Below are 14775 nucleotides of genomic sequence, written 5' to 3'. Positions count from 1 at the left end.
ATTCTCTTCCTTTACTATGCAACTCAGAGCCACTTTCTTCTCGCCTTGGCCCAACATGTTGATGCACAACAAGGAGTCATGACAGAAGATCCCCAACACCCAGTGGGAACTGACTGGGCTGGTGAAGTGAAAGTAGGAGCTGGCAAAACTCCAATAGCAAAAACTGATCATAGGAATCAAAAATTTAAGGAAGCTGAGCAACTCTTCAGTAAATTCTGTTATTTCAGCAGTGGCAGTCAGTACATTGGCTGGAGTTCAGGACCAACTCATTGAAAAAAAGGGAACCAGGCAGTGGTACAAAGAGTGACACATCTCCAGACTTTCACAATCAGGAGAATGAACCCAGCCAAGAGTACACAGAGGATCTGGATGAATCTGTGCAGGAGGTGAAACCCCAGAAGGCTGCTTCCTCCAACTCTTTAGGGAGTCCTCACAGCATCCATAAAAAGAGAAAGAATAACAACAGACACAGGATTGATCTGAAGCTAAACAAAAAGTAATGAGTTGATTATTAGATGACCCATTAGTACAGAAGCTTACAGGCTATAGAACCCTGCCCTCATACAACTTCACCAAGAGAAACACCCAGTGCCTGCACTGAGGAGCAGAAGGTGAATGAAAATCCTGTCTGTGAAACCACATCAGACCATTTTGCCTCTTGTCGTTTCTAGTAACTGAACTGCAGGAAGACTAAGGCATGATTCAGTCCTAGGCTGCCTAACTTATGCATGTCTCCGTCCTTGGGACTGAACACTTCCCAGCTCTGTCTGCATCAGATTGTTATAGATGGGTTACCAATCTGGAGATGTATTAGTTTTTTGTTGTTGTTGTTTGTTTGATTTTGTTTTGTTTATACTGAAACCAGTACCCAGTTGAGTTTTGTCATACAGAGCCTGTAAATATCAGGCTTTTCCTTATTGCGTCTTATGTGTTTGTTGTTACTGTCTTGTTTTGTTTGAAGGTTTTGTTGTAATGGAGTTGTACAGTTTATGGCTTCCTGCTGTTTTCTTTGGAATCTGATTATTTTTACTTGGCTTAGAGGCTGATACTGTAACACAAATAATCTCTAGTAGCATAAATAAAATGGATGACTTGTCCTATTTGTCTTTTTGTAGGAGGAAAGTAGAGAGCTATTTAATTTTTTTTCTCATTTTCAGAATTAGAAGGATGTACTGGTAAATGGCTATAGCTAAAAAATAACCATAAGTTTGAATCCTTATAAAAACATATGTTTTTATTATTTTGGATAAAAAATAAAATTTCACGGGCTTCAGTCATAAACAAGATGCAACTCAGGCAACATCTTTAAGAATCTTTTCCTGACCTTCCAAACTGCTAGTGACCTCTCTCCCAAGCTACCTTGCACTCCACTACTTTGAATATATTACTATTTACTAACTTTATGTTGTATTTATTTTTAGATATACTTTCTCTTCCATTAGAATGTAAGCTCAATGTAAATAGCAAATGTTCCATTAGTTTACTTGAATCCCTAGTACCTAGCTCATAGTAACAACTTAAATAATTATTGATTGATTAAAGAACTTGAGGCTCAGAAATGTCAAGTAATTCATCCAAGGTCACACAGATAGTAAATTGTAGAATCAACACTTGAACCCAGGTCTTTCAGTGGTAGATCCAGGGAGATGATATTTGATTTTTAAGGGTAGCTGATTTTGAAGCTAGAATGAACCTCAAACAAGAACTATAGCATGTATATTGAAAAGAAAGTCTCATTTTATCCAAGTTAGCATAACTATTTCTAACTAGTCAATGGCAGATGGGATACTTTTATAAGTATTTTTCACTTTTATTTCTTTTTCTTACTAGACCTTTCTCAATTAAATCATTTTCTCCCATCTCTGAACTGTTTAGGAAAAAGAAAAAGATAAAATCAGTGGGTTCCATTTGTAACAAAAGTCATGTTCTTTCTCAATGAGTTTTCCATGGGGTTTGTTTAGGAAAAAAAATCAGAACACACCAAAATGAGATAATGATGGGGTTTGATATTTATCAAAGCCTAGCTCACCCCCATGTGGAAATAGCTAACTTGCCATGCATACTAGAGAAGAGTTACATATGCCAAGGGACAAACTCACTGAAATGGAAATGAGGTATAGGAAACCGGTTCTGATAAAAATAAAGGACTACTCTGCATTGCATCCTCAGAAAAACTGGAAGTAAATTTGAAAAGCAGTTTTCTGATTTTATATATATATATACATGTTGGGGGTGTAAGCTCAGTTCCATGTGGACAGTCTCAGGCAGGTAAAGGTGAGAGCTTCTAAATCTTAGAGTTCTCATGAGGCCCCCCAGGAAACAGCAGGGAATTGAGGAGTGAGATCTCGTGTATTTCCGCCTCTTCCCGTGAGAACGTGATGGGAGAGAGCATCCCCGCCCTCGAGACTGGCCCGGATCTGGGCACACCTATTGTTATCTAACAGGCACGGTATTCAGGTGCAAACTGTGCGGCAGGAGAGCTTAAGTAGGATCAGGAAGTCCAAAGGCGCTCTTAGCGCTGAGGGGCCCTTACAGGACAGAAGGCCCCTTTTCCCTTCTTCGCTCTTCCCTCCCCCCTCTCTCCCCACTTCCACTTCTGTTTTCATTCTCTTACTGTAAGATCTTTGCCTCCTTGGGAGATTTCTCTCTCTCTCCTAAGGAAGAGTTCCCCCTGCACATGTAACCAGGACCCTGAATAAAGCCTAACCCTTGTTCGACTCCAGAAAGTCTCTTCTCTCATATGTTTATCCGGTTTGGCCAGCCGAAGACCTGTGATAGGTAAGGTAAGACTCGGGTAGCCCTCAGGCCTCTAGGCCTGGCATATACATATACATATACATACACACACACACACACACACACACACACACACACACACACACATATATACGACTACTGCTTTTGATCTCTTTGCTTGGTTTAAAATGTTGTAACTGCAAGTTGGAGTTGAAAATGAATGGTTGATATATTCTTGGTTAAGAAAACCTTTGCTTAGAGGAAAACTATAATCCTAGATGAATATTTATACCCTTTAAATAAGGACCTAATTCACTGTCATCATCCACTGATATTTAATGAATTTACAGGGAACATAATGAATGTGTAGCATTTTACTTGTCTACCCCAGTTCAGAATGCTTTGAGAAGATTTATTACTTGGCATCTACTTACTTTTAATGAAGTATTGCAATGATGGAACTCTTAGATCTGAGATGCAAATCAAGTAGAATTTTATTTCTGTGAGATAGAACAAGAAAGGAGTTAGTTTATAAAGCAAGGGAAGTGAATGATGACATCCAAGTTCCATCTAGTTCTAAATCTTTTTACTTTCATCAATGTTTTGAAATCTCCCATGAATTTCTTGGATTTGATACTTCATAGCACCATTAATACTGTAGATTCTATAGGCAATACTGTGATTATTTTAAAATATATAGTACTGTTTATTGATGTGTAATTAGCCTGAGGCAAAGTTCTTTCCCAAATCATTTTGATAACCTGGTGTTATTTTGTTTGTTTTTTCTTGTCTTCTCCAGTTGTTTCAATTCCTCTTCCTACCCTGGAAATATGTGCTACCTAAGGTTCTTAGCTGTTTCTTTCTCTTACATGTTCAATGATTTTGAGTACTTCTCCAGTTTTACTTATCACCTCTCAGTAAATTTATCGCAGGCACAATTCTTCTCCTGAATATATTAGTCTGATGTTTCAGTTTCCAAGCCTTTTGGACATTTACTTTCACTGAAATGTTTGACCTGCACCTTGTATTTAATGTGCTTCTCCCTAACGAACTTTCTCTTGCACTCCCTTTTTCTATTAATTCTGCTTCCATTTTCCTGGTCACCCAGCATGATTCTTACCATGTCTCTCTCCAAGTTAATAAACTACAGTGGATGTCCTGTAGGCTAAATCTATGCTTTAGGGATTTAAAAGATAAATTTCTCATCCTTAAAGAGATTACATTCTCTGGAGGATGCTGGAAATATACATGTGCAAAAAAACTCAAATACAATATAATAAAAAATTGCTAGACTTTAAGTCAGAAAGAAGACCTTACTATATGAGTTAGAATGTCCATCTGGAATTCTACACAGTTTATAAAGGATCCACTGGACAAATTAAGTGTCATACATATTGCAAAGAGCCCTGAAGAGATTTTTGTCCAGATTTTGTCCACATCTGTGGATGACCCTATATATCGTCTGAGCTCTGAATTGCATCACGTACTAAGGGGACCCATGAGAGGAATTTCTATCCAACAGTTTGGTTTTCATCAAAGGGTGAGTGAGGGTAAAGGGGTGGTTCCCATTTAATCCTGAGTATGCCCTGGGAATTCATTTGGGGTAGATTTTGAGAAGAAACTCTGAGAGGAGAAACTCATTTTTTCCTTTAATTTTGCTTTGTAATCATCCATCCTTCCTTCCTTCCTTCCTTCCTTCCTTCCTTCCTTCCTTCCTTCCTTCCTTCCTTCTCCCTCTCTTTTTCCTAGTAGTGCTTTTTATTTTTAATGTTGCTGTTTCTTAACTGTCGGGTTGCAATAGTCACTTACAGGTAACAGGCAGTGTGAAAATTATGAGAAATTTTATAACTATTCTTTATTTATTGATTTTATATACACCCTGTATTTGGAAGATTATTAGAATCTTGAGGCCCACCAGATATGGTAGATCTGGGACCTCACAAAAGATTTAATTTTGAGAATGTATAAGAATTGTGTTAGATAGATTGCTTAGGGATGTTTGCATGGCATTCAGAAAGCCATTAAGAACTGTGATGCATGAACTTTTTTGAAACTCTTTTTAGAACAAGAAATCAGAGGAAATCATTTGAAAGAATGATGTTTAAACCTTCCCTCATCTTCACGGTCCAGAACTAAAGAGATGGAAAATATGTAAAAATTGTATCCTGGATGATTTAATGGGAACAACATTTAACTGAGGGAAGGGGCATGCTTCCCTCCCTTCCCTTCCTTTCCCTTCTCTTCCCTTTCCTTCTTGTGTTCCCTAAAACCTTAGACCCTATGTACTCTCAAACCCTTGGGTTGAACAAGGAAGGGTCCCTGCCCAACCTCCACTCAATGGCTGTTTTTGGATCCTCCTAGCTTAGAGTGAATGTCAATAGTAGCAGTTTCTCTTCAAAACAACAAATTTGAAGCTCCTTCCCCTCCCAGTGTGATTTGTCCATTTATTTATTTTTCTTTTGTATTAAAGGGATCATTCCCCCAACTACTTTTTTAAAGAGGCCTGTTCACTGAATGAGCATTATCTTACTTTAAGTGAGTACCTGAAAAGGCCTTGGTCTAAAAGACCAAGGTCTCCCATTGCATCCTAGGACATCTCTAGTCATCCTAATCTGGTCACTGGATCCAGATGGTTCAGGAGAAGAAGTGAGGCTGGTGCCCTTGCACAGCCCTCCCTCACTCAAAACAAAGTCAGGTAGAAGTCATGTCATCATTTTCTGATGTCTTTGTCCTCTTTGAAAATGAAGGATGAACACAACAACCATACCTAATCTTTGTTGTAGATATCTCCCCCCCTAAAAAGAATGAATCTGTGTTGGCTCAGGCCCTAAGCCAGAGTCCTATGTGAGAGAATTATCTAGCACTTTCTTCTCTCCCTGGTCCACAGGTGACAGAATAATTTCAGAGATTCTCCTAGAGTAAGATCAGTGTGTGTGTGTGTGTGTGTGTGTGTGTGTGTGTGTGTGTGTGTGTGTGTGTGTCCAACCCTATAATTTCATCACTAAGAAGAGCTAAATATGATACAGATATTCTTTATCTATGACATATTGTCTCAGAGCGTTCCCTAGCACACTGGCACATTAAATGAATGACTTGTCCACGGTCAATCATCTGTGTCAAAGGTAGTACTTAAACTCATTCTTCTTGATTCTTAAGTTGGTCTTCTATCCACCACTTCTGTCTTTGAGAATAGGACAAGATGATTAAAATAAAATCAGTTTGAAAAAACATTAAAATTCTATGCCAATTATTGAATTAGAACAGAAAGGGACTTTGAAGGCTCTCTTAGCCTTCATTTTACCCATATAGAAGGAAGGACACAGGGGAAAAGTGACTTTCTAAAGGCCACAGCTACTGACATCAGAATCAGAACTGGAACCCATATCTTTGAGCTTTGAATTCAGTGTTCCATGTACCATTATTGTTTTGAAAATAAGAAACATTTTGCTCTAGAGTCTGTAGGGTAACGCCTTTTACTCTGTACTTGGGGGCCCCTGTACACTCTGGATCTGTACATAAAGAGGGTTCAATCCTGAGACAACTTGGCCTCTAAAGAAAGGAAACAGGCTCTTTTTTGTGTACTGTATTGTTCTTAACACTCCCACACTGTAGGCCTAGGCGAAATTATGTATAGGTTAGTTTTGCTTCATGTCTAGCTTATCAAAAAGGGGGAGGAGAAAAACATTCAACGTGCAATATAAATCAGATATAGGGCAGCTATTTATTTCATCCACACAAGAGAAATGTTTAATATGAAAGACAGACAAGCACATGTGAACACAGATAGATAAGGAGCAGGAATAATTTGTAGTTACTGTTACCCTCTCCTAAGACACTGATGCTTTTAAAAAACCAAAAAAAAAAACCAAAGCATGAATCATTTTGTTGTATTGCTGAATCATCATTTCACCTTCTCAGCTCTACATTATATAAACAAATCCCTCCTGTTTCATTTATTCTGGCAAGCCAGACTAAATACCACTCTTAGTCTGGTGGTAGTTCTCTCCTCCAAGAAATCCTAGAGTTGTGGCCAATGACTCTGAAGTGTAATCAATACTAGCTGAGGACTTAGGAGGTCTCAACTACTTGAACTTCCAAGGTTATCTTAGGAGACTAGTGATGACTTTCTCAGGATCACTGCTCGGTCCCCCACATTTAAGAAAAAAAACGCAGAAGAGGCAACTGGGGCTAAGAGACCCAGTCTTAGGATTGCTTTTTTGTCATGCTGTTGGAGTGTGGGAATGGTGTCCCCTTTCCTTTCTAGGGAGAATTTCAGAGTTCTGATCTATTTGGCTAATAGGAAAAGAGAGGGTGGATTTATGCCCTGAAAGATCCACTAAGTGAACCACTCTTCTTGACTAAGCAGACGATTCCTTTCATGCTGACACCATTTGCAACCATCATGGTACTAAGAGATAAGTTGAGGGATTCCTTCAATGGCCATTCTTCAGCTCTGAGTCACTTGAAAGCATCTTGAGAAAATCAGTGCATGCTCCACAGTATCATCCTTAAAGACCCACTCCCTACTCACATACTACCACTGGCTTTTAGGGGATGAAAACCACCATTTTAGGATTATTATTACTATATGTATTATCATCATTATTTCTATCAGCATCTTTATGCCTCATTCTGTTTTCCCAGCCAAGCCAAAAAAGCGAGAATTCGTTGATTGCTGGAGGATCTCGGCAGATATCTATTTACTGAGAATTTTAGGTATGTTCACTTCTCTAATTAACTTTCCTGTCCTCCTAGGAATATGCCCACACAGAAATTCACAGATTCATTTTCACTCACTCTGGGACTTCATTCCAGAGTGGTAATATACAACTCACCAATCCACTGAACTTGGTCAGTATAACCTTAAAGGACTGAAATTCATGTTACTTCTTGTTTCAGTATCAGTCTGAATCCATGCATGCATATGAATACTAAAGTCTTTGCCTGACAATGTCACATTCATCCTCAAAATGAAGTGTTATCCTTTGACTTTGGTAAAACAAGTAGATAAAGACCAACTTTATGTATCAAATGTGATAATAAACAAATAAAATAACTAGACAATTTGAGCTAGTTCTCAAAGCTTAAATCCTCCATCTGTGCCAGAATATCTTATTTCTATAATGTCAAAAACAATCTGACTCCCCAAAATTAGACAACCTCCAGAAGTCTGGCAGCTGATTTTTATTTCCAGTTTAAAAGTATAATTCACATTTGCACGATTAAAGAAAAAAAAATTTAAGACTTCTCCATGGAAGTTAAGAATAGGGGTCACAAGACCTGCAAATGGCAGATTAGCAACATTCTCTAAACCTTTTCTACTCACCAACATTTTCCTCTCCACTGGAGAAAAAAATGTGCCAGATGTAGAATAATGACAACTAATTCTGTAGGGAAAAAAATAAATAAATGGACCCCTCCACCAGATAAAATCTTTTATGAACAAATACCGGAGAAATCTCATTTAAAGAGCTCACTCTTCCTCTCATAAGCTTTCATACACCCATGGGAGGAGCATTAGCAAAATCATCCTCTTTAGCAAGGGGTGCTGATGCTTGAAAGTAGATAAACTGCTGCTATACTGACCATGTATAAATACCCCATCACTAACACCACCACAACTCAACTCTGTATCCTACAAGAAATAATAGTCATTGATTTAGATTAGCTATATAAAAGGAATCAAAAGTTTACAGGAAGAAACTCCCCCAAGGCTTTAACGAGCACATGTAACAATGAGATAAAGTATCTACTCTTCAAGGATTACTGTAGCAGCAAGCACTCTGATACATCCAGGATGATCTGGTAGAACAAGGTTCTTAGATCTGCTTTTCTAAAAGGAAAGACAACTTTTGAGGGATCAACAATCTTTTTAATCACATATACCAACAGGGAAACTACAAATGGAGAAATAAAGACCAATAGACAGAGCTTCTAACTGTCAGACCATAAGCAATCACAGATCAACAGATAGAACGATCTGACTCTAGCATACATACATCACTACCAGAAAGAGAAGCACCAACATCTGACTTTTCAAAAGGGGGAGGGGTCCTTTATGGCTACCCAGAGTCTCATCTGCCACATGAACCTTCTTCCAAGCTCCCCAAGCAAAACCTCACCTCAGAGTATATATACATTTTTCAGAGCTGGAAGGCAGGACTCTCATGACACATTCACTGCCTCATTAATTAACAAAACAAGCCTCCCCTAATCAAGTTTCCCTTAATGGGCTGCAGATGAAGCCTGTTAATCAGTGGGAAAGATCTTTAACTGTAATTAACATTGCAGTTACTTATGAAGTTCCCCTTATGAATGCATAACTTTTTTGCTGGACCCCCTCAAGAGACTTTTCCTTAACGTGTCTAGATGCTTCTCCACCTCCAAATGGAGTTCATGCAGATACTGCCCAACAGTACTTCTAGAATGTCAGCGAGAAGTCTGAATGCTCCAATCCTTGGGAGTTAACATGGTTATCCTTTAGTTGGGGGGAAGATCGAGACTGAAGACTAGATAATCTCCTCTAAATGGTATTTTCTCAGGTATTTGACTAGAGAATTCCACTTCTAAGCTGTTGAATAATTTATTAATGTATTCCAAAAGCTTCCTGTTTTATGTAAACCACAAAGGGCAGGGCCAAGTCCCTCGACCAGTTCAGAAAGACTTCCTGTTGAACTTAGTTAAAAATCACTTGACTGAATAGAAATGTCTTGGCCTTGTCAAACATAGTTTGTTTTGTTTTTCTTTTAATACATACATACAAATGAGTATATGTGCATGTGTGTATGAGTGTATCTGAAAAAATATTATTGATGATCAGTTAAGGTATGGTGCAGTGATTTCATTGATTGAGTCAATACTCCCCCCCCACCACCACCACACACACACCTCGTAGTGAAGCAGAAGAATAATATCACCTAAATTAATTTACAGATCCAGTGTCATGCCAACCAAATCATCAAAGGATTGATTAAGAGAATGAGAAAAAAATAACAAAATTAATCTGGAAGAACAAGAGGTAAAGAATTTAAAGGATTTGTTTTTAATGGGAAGGATGGAGGCCGAGCAGTAGTAGATTTCAAACTATTCTACAAAACAGTAACCATCAAGAACATTTAGTACTGGATAAAAAAATAGAAAAGTTGATCAATGGAAAAAATTAAAAACACAAGATCCAGGAGGGATTGAACACAGTAGTACTGTGTTCCTTTAATAAATCTAGGGACATAAACTACCTAAGTAAAGACTGAATAGTCAAGAAAAAAAAACTACTGAGAAATTTAGAAAGCAGCTCAGCAAAAAAAAGTTTATGCTTTGATCAACATATAATACCATATACCACATTAAGCTCCACATGAATTTATAACCCTGATACAAAGGCAATGAGAGAGAGAGAGAGAGAGAGAGAGAGAGAGAGAGAGAGAGAGAGAGAGAGAGAGAGAAGAGGGCAGAGAGACAGAGAGAAGAAAAGGTAAGAATCATGGGATCATAGTTTTATTAAAAGCCAGAGGTGGCCATAGAGGTCATTTAGTCTAGAATTGTCAAACAGTCCATTTTGGCCCAAAGCAGATTAAAATGTGATTGGCAAATACTGAACAAATAAAAAATACGATAGAAAGCAGATAATGTTAAAATGTCTTTTTTTGAGTCAATATGCACCTCACAGGTATCCTTATACATTTGGTACATCTGGTGAACCTATTTTATTTGAGTTTGACATCATTGAATTACTCTTATCCCCATCATTGATTTGTTCTTATCCCCTCATCTTACAAATGAAGAAACTGAGATACCAAATGCTAAAGTGATTTGACCAAGGTGACATTGGTAATAAGCAGTGGAAGCAAGATTCAAACTCAAATTTCTAACTCTTAATCCTGTTTTCTATACCTTTAAAACTATGGATGAAGAAATTATTCTTGACCACACAAGCAATAGAAATGATCCCAGAAGATAAAAAGGATAATAGTGATTACATAAAATTTAAAGGATATGAATGAATGAAAGTAATCAAATTGTGATAAGAAGTGAAAAAGTTAGCTGAGAGAAAGTATTTACAGGACATTTTTTTCTGATAACAGTCTAATATTCAAACTATTTAGGGAATTGGTACAAACAGAGAAGAAAAAGAGCCAGTCCCCAGTAGAGAAAGAAAAAAGGTAAGAGGATATAAACAAGGTATTTTCAAGAGAAGAAAATCAAGTTATGTCCATATAAAAAAAATTATTCAAATGAATAAGAGAAATAGAAATTCAAACTATGTGGCTTAAACTCATACTCATCAGATGGGTAAAGATGATGAAAAAAAATGGAATCCACTTCTGCTGGAGCTATTAATTCCACCAACCATACTAGAAAACAATTTGAAACTATACTGCACTATACTGGCATACCTTTTGACTTAGCAATTTCATTTCCATGAGTATATACCAGAGATAAAGAGATAAAAGAAAAGACCTTTAGGCACAAAAATATTTACAGCAGCATTTTTGTTGCAGCAGAGAGCTAGAAACAGATTGGATGATCATCAATTAAAGAACAGCTGAAGGAATTTTGGTATGAGCTGGTATAGGGTGAACCAAGCAGAAACACAGGAATTATTCATTCTATGACCACAACATTATAAAATAAAGCAACTTTGAAAGACTTCACAGTTCTGACTAATGTAATGACCAATATGGTCTTGAGCAGAATAAGGATAAAGCATGCCTCCCATTCCAGCATGAAGAGATATATGGAAAGATGTACAGAAAGAGATATACAATTCTAGATAAAAATGCATCTCTATATTAATATGATGTTAAATATCGCTCTATTTTGTCAGCTTCTTTTTCAATTTTTTTCTTTCCTGTATTTAAAAAGGTACCATTGATTTATTTTTTTAACTACAGCCCTCAATACTACTCAATCCAACCTATAGTAGATGCCATCCCTTGAAATAAATATGTGTACTGAAGCAAAAGCAAATAATCAATAAGCATTTATTAAATGCCTACCATGTTCCAGGCACTGTTCTAAGAGGTGAAGGTATAGAGGCAAAAGATAGTCTTCCCCCAAGGATCTTGCAAATGTAATAAACACCTGGACCATGAACAAATATATATATTTCTCATTCTAAACCTCTGGCTCATTCTTTATTTTCCAAGAGATGCTTCATCATTGATCTTTTGGTGTCATGATTAGTGGTTTCTTTGGTGAGAGTTTTTAGGGGTTTCATTGTCTATTAATGTAATTAAATTAAGTTATCATGGACTTCTTTTAACTCATAGTATTTATTCCTTGCAGTAAGTTTTACTTTTTTTGTATATTATAGCTTCATTACTTGGATTAAAACTCGTACAAGGGTCAGGATCATCCCCTTCCTTCATTTTTAGATGGTATGTCTAAGCCCATGTCCTGACTCCTATTGTAATCTCAAAATGAGTTCTTCTATTGTAGTCTAGAAACCACTGTCTCATAATCCCTGGGTCAGAGCTAGGTGATGCATGGAGCTAGGTGATGTTTTCTTTAGGCCTGAATTAGGATCACAGTCATAGATTAGGACAGGGAGTTGGATATGACATTGGTACAAAGCCCTGCCCACTGTCAGTTTCTTAAGCATCTCTCTATCTTTTAGAGCTTTCTTACCTGGTAATGTTGGTCTTGTATATTTCCTTGTCTAGTTACCTTCGAAAACACCTCAGAATCTGACTTTTACCTCTAGAAAGATTTGATCCAAGATCATGTTGGCTTCAGATCATTTACTAGGTCATCTTTGGGCCTCTAGTTGCACTGACCTCAGCCGTATTTCTTGTTCAGCCTCCTAATCAGAGCCCTCAACTCTTGGAATGATTCTTGCATAAGTACAATCTCACTATGCTGGTCTTTATGTGATGGAGCAGTTCAGTCATGTTTTTTGTTCTTTTTTTCTTCCTCTTTTTTTCTATGGTAAGTATTTCTTAGGAAATTGAGTTTAAATAGAACCTACCAAAGAGCACACCAAGTATAGACGAAGGATATGCCTAAAAAGCAAAATAAGGACCTCATGATAGGTTTACTACTCAGAATTGGGAGAGCATTAGGTCCGTATATGCAACATTTTGCTTTACGATAGAAGATATTGATATTGAGAGCAGTTAGTCCTCAGAATAATGGGAAACAGGCCACATAGATCCCCACAGGAAATAGTATGACCTTTAGGGAGGAAACTGATCACAATAGGAGGTAGAACTAAATCTTATGATTTTCACCTTAGGGTAATTTCTACAATTTGGCACCCCTTTTATTCAATAACATTTCCCTGGTATTTTTAAGAGTGAAGTACAGTGAAATTATTAATAATGGGGCAAGATTTTTTTAAAAAAGTAAGATCAAACTGATTAGAAGAGGGAACTCAAGCCTATTACTTCAAGTTTTAACTTCATTAGGGACTCAAAGAGAATATATTATTTATCAATCATCAGCATTTATTAAATACCTACTATATGACACTGTGCTAAGTGATCAGGATACGAAGACAAATGTGAAGCATTTGCTTCCCTCAAAGAGTTAATATTCTAATGAGGGAAGCAACATGAACATATATAAGTGCATAATATATATAAAAGGGATCCAAGGTAATTTAGGAATGAAGTGCACTAGTAGCTATAGGTTTCAGGAAGTAAGCACTAAATCTGAAGGAAACCTAAGATTTTTAGAGGGTACAGCCCAAAAATTAGAATGAGGGAAACAAAACAGATGGAAAAGGAACAGAAATAATGAAGACTCAGAAAACTTCTTAGAGGAAGAAAAAACTACAGTACACAGAAATTAATAAAAATAAAAAGTAAAAGGGATAGATAAGAGGGAAAGTTTTAAAATAACTGCTTAACTGAGTAGAGAATGAGAGGATAAAAGAAGCAATGAAATAAATTTGTTAAAAATGAAATCAAGCAAAACAAACTAACAATTTCAGTAAATTCAAGAACTAGGAGAGGATAGACAGATATGAGAGAAAAGTATGTGACATAAGGTTAGCATCAAAGTAGTTAAAAAAAACCCCTCAATCATAGGACAAAGTACAGACTTTTAAAAGAGATTAGGGAGAAATGTAATGCAAAAGAAACAAAGGAGAAGCAAGCCCAACAACAGTAACTTTAAATGTGAGTGGGTCCGAAGATACAATAAAATGAAAAAAGTGGCCATGGATAAGAAAACAAAACCCAATAATTTGTTGAATGTAAAAATAAGCTGTGCAGATGGATAAACAAAATGAAGAGAATAGAACATTTTAGAGCAGCTATGTGGCACAGTGGAATCCAGTGGATGGAGGGTTGGTCTTAGAGTTGGGAAGAGCCTTCTGGATCCGATGAAAAGCAAACAATCAGGATAACTGGAGATGACCCAGGATGCTATGGGAGACCCTGTGTCTTTCAGGCTAAGGCCTTTTCAATAATCAGAGTGAAGTTTTGCCTATTCAATGAATAGGTCTCTTTAAGAAGTGGGTCAAGGGATGAACCCTTTAAACTAGAAAAAAATAAAAATAAAAATAAATCAAGTTGCTGTTCCAAAGAGAAGCAGTTACCATTGACATTCACCTGAAGCCAGGAGGGCCCAAAATGCACATTAAGTGATGCATGGGCAGTGACCTATTGTAGTACAATCTATGAGCTTCAGAGTGAACTGGGTTTAAGGTTTTGTGAAAGAAAAGAAGTAAGAAAGGAATAAAGGATGCAAGAAGGGAGGAAGAAAGGAAGGAAGGAAGAAGGAAAGAAGGAAGAGAGAGGGAAAGAAAGGAAGGATGAAAGAAAGGAAGGAAGGAAGAAAGAAAGAAAGAAAGAAAGAAAGAAAGAAAGAAAGAAAGAAAGAAAGAAAGGAAGGAAGGAAGGAAGGAAGGAAGGAAGGAAGGAAGGAAGGAAGGAAGGAAGGAAGGAAGGAAAAAAGAAAGGAAGAAACCCAGTCAATAAACTCCAAGTTAAGTGAGCAGCTTCTGGCCATCAAAATTTAACTTCCTTTGGAGAAGAGAGAGAGAGGCCAGGCTGAGTTACCCAACTAACTGAGTACCCATTCAGGCAGCTATGT

The sequence above is a fragment of the Notamacropus eugenii genome, chromosome 2 (assembly GCF_028372415.1).
Source record: "Notamacropus eugenii isolate mMacEug1 chromosome 2, mMacEug1.pri_v2, whole genome shotgun sequence".
NCBI lineage: Eukaryota > Metazoa > Chordata > Mammalia > Diprotodontia > Macropodidae > Notamacropus > Notamacropus eugenii.
This window is presented reverse-complemented; position numbering follows the sequence as displayed.